The 5,812-nt window shown below is 45.8% G+C and overlaps 1 pseudogene; it reads right to left on the bottom strand.

The window, feature by feature from the left end:
* Positions 1 to 5,094: 5,094 nt before the first annotated feature.
* On the bottom strand, positions 5,095 to 5,656 carry LOC102831436 (annotated as a pseudogene).
* Between the last annotated feature and the right edge of the window lie 156 nt (positions 5,657 to 5,812).

The raw sequence follows: 5,812 nt of genomic DNA, 5'->3' as shown, positions 1-5,812 counted from the left end.
GGAAGTGAGGATGTCCACCCCATCCCACCCCCTCGCCGCAGGGCAGCAGTGTCCACTCCAGGTGCTACGGGCCACTGTGTCTGATCCATCCTTGTCCTGGTCCTTTTGCTCATGGCTGTAACTGGTGTCCCCTCCCCATTCCACCCCACAGCCTTTCCTAAGCCCTTGTTTTTTGGGGGACATAATGTAGACTACAACATGGGATTGTTGTGGTGATTAAAGGGAGGTGGTCAGGGGGCTCATGAAGCACTGCCCAGTCTCCTTGACTGGAGCCTATTCCACCCCTGTGTGTGTGTGTGGGAGGCCTCTGGGGGCAGGTTGCTGTGGATTCAAGTTCATGGTGACCCCACCTGTGCAGAGTAGAACGCTCCATATGGTTTTCAAGATCATGACCTTTCAGAAGCAAATCACCAGGCTTTTCTTCCAAAGCACCTTGAGTAGCTTGTCGGGCGCTAAATGTGGTTTGTACAAGCCCTCCGGGAAAACAGCTGCATCTTTCCTAATGGTCTCCAGTGGGAGATGATGTCCTTATGACTGAGTGAGTTTTCTGTCACCCTGTGGTGTCGGGGCTGGGTCCCAACTGGGAGGATGGGAGGACGGAGGGGTGGCATGACAGTTGCATGTGGAAGAAGCCCACAGTGCGTTTAGAGACCCAGCATGTCTTCTGCATTCAGATGTGGATCTGGGACAGCCTGGAGGCTGGTGCCAGGGAGCTGGGGAACTGGCTTGTAAAACTTCCTGGTCCTGTTAGCTCAGAACAAGGTAAGAAGAGCCAGGCCAGCCTTCAGGTCTGCCGTGACAGCGGCAACAGGAGGGAGGGTGTGTTCTGATGGGTGAGTCCAGCAAGCAGGTGTCATACAGGTGTTGTACAGGTGTGGGCTGTGGGGTGAGGGCCTGGATGCCCGGCTAGCTGCCAGCACGGACACTGGTTTTATGTGGATGGCATATTGTCACTTTGTTGGAATTCAAGGGCACACAAATCTGTCTGGGAAGAAGTACAGCCACAATGCTCATTCAAAATATGGATGGTGCGACTTTGTCTCTTGAACATTTGGACATGTTATCAGGAGGGACCAGACCCTGGAGAAAGGACAGCATGCTTCGTAAAGTGGAGGGTCAGCAAAAAAGAGGAAGACCCCCCAAAAGCTAGATTGACACCGTAGCAACAACAATGATCTCAAACAGAACATTAGTGAGGGTGTAGCAGGATCAGGCAACGTTTCATTCTATGTATTGTGAATCGGAACTGACTCGAGGGCTCCTAACAACAACCACTTATGTCATTACGTGGCAATCTATAATTACATCACTCAGAGATGAATAAAGGGCAGGATTCTTCTGGAGACAGCCGGGGGTATTGCATGGCACCTTCCCAGGAGAGGGGAAGGGACAGCCTCCAGCATTTGCAGCATCGACTCCTAATTAGGGGTGAGTGTGTTGTTCTATGCCTCCTCCTTCCAGAACCTCTCCCCTGTGTGGAGCAGAACTGTTCCATTGAGTTCTCAAGGCTGTGACCTTTTGAAAGAGGATCACCAGGCCATTCTGCTGAGGTACCTTTGGGGAGGAGGGCAGTTTGCACCACCATTCTTTTGGCTAGGGGCCCAGCGATTAACTGTTTGCACCACTCAGGGTTGATATGAGTTGAAGCGACTTGATGGCATCTAACTTGGTGGAAGTAACATTGCCTCTTCCAATGGGAAGCCCTCCTGGGTTCCTGGCTGGAAGTGAATTGTCTCCCAGGAGGAGGCTGGTTCAGGGGAGCTGGGAGGCCAAGAGGGATCCTGCCCGGCCAGCTAAGTTGCTTCAATCCTGTCTGCGGAGGGGCCTTGAGTACCAGAAATTGCTCCATCAGCAGGTCTCAGAAATCCTAGAGCGAACTCCTGAGGGGTTAAGCAGCTTTGGGAACGTCGGGGGAAGGGAAAACATGGAGAAGCTCTCTGGCCACCGGGTAGCCTGCAGCCCGGTTCCCAAGCGATGGGCGGGCTTGGCGTCTGACTTCCTCTCTGGAATGTCTGGGCTGCGGCCGGCCGGGGCTTGCTCTAAATCAGAAACAGGCTGGAAGGGCTCGGCGGCCCTGGCAGGCTGCGGCCAGCTCCTCGTGCGGTCTGGGCAGGGCTGCTTGGCACAGCTACCGGGAGGACGCGCTGGCCGCCTGGGAGGCTTGGAGGGCCAGCCAGTTGCTTCAGGCCAGAGCCTGCAGTTTAGGGCAGCGTCCCTGTGGGCAGTGGCAGTGGTGCCACCATGGGAGTGATGGGCCTGGTATGGCTCCGGGCTCAATCCTCCCTTGTCCTGTAACCTTGGGGGTGTGGCTGCCTACCTGCTCATATTAACAATGGGAAGAGTGTCACCTCTTAGGTTGTTGTTGTTGTTAAGTGCCATTGAGTTGATTCCTACCCATAGTGACCCTGTATAGGGTTTCCTAGGAGCATCTAGTGAACTTGAACCACCTACCTTACAGTTCAAACAGCTTTGCAGTCTGGTGCATTAACCCACAGCACCACACTAGGACTCCCACCTCTTAGGTGGTGGGGTGGATTTAGGAGCCCGGGTAACATTGGTGTGTGTGTGAGGCAGATATGTACATGAAGGCCAGGGTGGCTCTCGGGTAGAGTTCTTGCCTTCCATCTGGGAGACCGGAGTTCAATTCCCAGCTAATGTAGCTCATGCTCGGCTACCACCCATCCGTTAGTGGAGGCTTCTGTGAGGTTAGGATGTTTGACAGGTTTCAGAGAAGCTTTCAGACTCAGAGAGACTAGGACTGCTTCCAGAAACCAACCGGTGAAACAATTAGATCGTTCTGTTGTATATGGGGTCACCGGGTGAGATAGGTAAGGCTTTGGGTCAACTTGACTGGGCCAGGATCTTTGTGCTTTGGTGGTTGAGATGTAGTTATCCCCAATGATGTAATGAAACAACAGGAGGATTAAGGGTAGGATCTACCACCCTTAGGAGCTTTGGTAGCATAGTGGTTATGAATCGGGTTGCTAACCTCAAGGTCAGCAGTTCAAAACTATCAGCCATTCTATGGGAGAAAGATGAGGCTTTGCTCCCGTAAAGATTTACAGCCTTGGAAACCGTGTACAGGGTCGCTATGGGTTTGAACCGACTTGATGGCACATAACAACAACAACAACTATCACCCTTAGAGTCCTGGTGTAGCACTGTAGGATCAGCACTGGACTGTGAACCACAAGGTCGGCAGTTCAAACCCACCAGCTGCTCCTCGGAAACCCTGTACAGGGTTGTTATGAGTCAGAACTGACTCAACGACACTTAACAACAACAATACCACCCTTATTCTCACTCTGAGTTATGAGAGATTCCCAAGGATATGACATGCAATACCTTTTATCTTACAAGAGATAAAAGAGGATAGACTTGAGCAAAGAAAGACAGACCTACTACCACCAAGGCAGAAGAGTCAGAAGTGAGTGGGTCCTTGGACCATGTACTGGGACACTCCCAGATCCAGGGGAAGATTATTGCCAAGATGCATGGAGATTTCCAGGGAATGCTGGACCACAGACCTTTCCCCAGAGCCCACAAAGAGAAAGTCTTTCCCAAGAGCTGGCACTCTGAACTTGGACTTCTAGCCTCTTAAACTCTGAGAGACTAAATTTCTGTTTGTTACAGCTTTCCACTGTGTTCTTTCCATTATTGAAGTGATGGAGAACTAAGACACCAGGAGTTGGAGTGACTTGGTGGCAGCTAAGAACAGCAAACATACAAAAAATCATTAGCCATCTCAGCATTCTTCACATGTACTGTTCAGTGATGATGATCATACCTATCATGCTATTCAACTGCCACCATTCTCATCCATTTCCAAGTTTCTCCATCACTCTCCCCAGAAGATTCTCCATCACTCAACAGAAATTTCTCCATCACTCTCCACAGAAGTTTCTCTATTGCTCTCCACAGAAGATTCTCCATCACTGTCAACAGAAGTTTCTCCATCACTCTCCACAAAGTTTCTCCATCACTCTCCACAGAAGTTTCTCCATCACTCTCCACAGAAGATTCTCCATCACTCAACAGAAGCTTCTCCATCATTCAACAGGTTTCTCCATCACTGTCAACAGAACTTTCTCCATCACTCTCCACAGAAGATTCTCCATCACTCTGTCAATGAGCCACTTCCATTCTCCTCTTTCCTTCTACCCCTAGTAACCACTACCAAACTCTGATCTATATATCCACCTACTCTAGATATTTTATATAATCAGAGTCACACATATTTGTACTTTTGTGACTGATTTATTACACGCAGCCCATGGTCTGAAAGGGTTGTTCTTGTAATAAGTATTATGACTTCATTTCTCAATAATACTAGCCAATAATATTCCAGTGTCTGCATATAATACATTTTGTTTATCCATTCGCTATGGGTCGGTTCTGACTCCACGGCACATAACAACAACAACAACATTTATCAATTAGTAAATATTTAGGTTGTTTTTAGCAACATAAACTTTTCAAAAGATTGTTTATGAATTTATTTTGTGGGAGGAAATCACCTAATAATAGTAACTTTTATTTACCATATTTAGGGTTTATTGGCTTAGAAGTACTGGCTCTCTAAATTCAAGCTATAATGCCAAAATCTTTATTTTTAAACTAGTTTCTCTCAAATTTTGCTTATGTCTTATTATTATATGGAAATATGCATTTAAAGAATTCTAAGATAAGCACCCATGACAAATCCTCAATTTAGACAAAGTTACGAGCTGATAAGGTACATGCATAGTTCTGTATAATGTAATCAAAACTGTAACGTATTAACACAGAACAAATAAGTCAGATCAAGACAGTGGATAAGTTTCCATTGAGCCTTTTAGATTGTAACGTGAGGTAACATGAAAATCAATTCTGTTTAACTGTATTTTACAGTTGTAAAATATTTTAGACTTCAAGGATTTATAATGAGATTACATTCTTTAAAAGTTGAGCATCAAGTAAACAGGATTTAATGAAACTCCCTGAATTTACTAGTTGGCTCTCCCCTCAAACACAAAAGTAACCAGTTCTAATTAGCTATATAAGTTGCTTCAAGTTCAAACCAACCTTGTCTTTAGACCTAGAACTGTTGCCATTTCAATCAGTATCCACTAATTCTACTTCAAAAATGAGTTTTGCGTTTGGTGGAATTTTGGCATCAGGCTGTCCTTTCCTTCCTTCTGAGTCAATCTCTTGTCAAGCCTTTTCTCCCTTACTCATATAGTCAATAGTGCTTCATCCATACTCTGACAACTTTGCCAACTCCGACCTTAAAACTTAAACATTTGGCTTTTTCTTCTTCTTGAAACTTGTTTGAATATTAGTATCAAAAATAGTTCTGTCCTGAAGTGTACCTGTGTACCAACAGTGAACCATATCTCCCTTTTTGGGAAAGTTGGTTTTCTCTCCCTTTTGAAGAATAGATTTTGTGTATTTTGGTGGACCCTCTTCAAACTTGGTTTCTTTAGATTTGTCATCATTAATCTTCTCATTTTTCACCTGTGCTGACACCTTACTTTTACTTTTAGTACCTTTGAAACACTTAATTTCAAAAAGATGGGGTTTAGGCTGTAATCAAATGGTACTTGTTAGCTGTTTTGGCCACATTTTTAATATTTCCTAGTAGTTTATTGGTAACCACTGGACAAATAAACAACATTCTTATCAACAGAGAAAAGATTGAAGTTGTCAAGGACTTCATTCATTTTGGATCAATTATCAACACTCATGGAAGCAGCAGTCAAGAAATCAAACGACGTATTGCACAAGACTGTTTTAAAGTGTTGATAAGCAAAGATGTCAGCTTAAGGACTAA

Source organism: Chrysochloris asiatica, unplaced genomic scaffold, assembly GCF_000296735.1.
Source record: "Chrysochloris asiatica unplaced genomic scaffold, ChrAsi1.0 scaffold00025, whole genome shotgun sequence".
Taxonomy (NCBI): domain Eukaryota; kingdom Metazoa; phylum Chordata; class Mammalia; order Afrosoricida; family Chrysochloridae; genus Chrysochloris; species Chrysochloris asiatica.
This window is presented reverse-complemented; position numbering and strand designations above follow the sequence as displayed.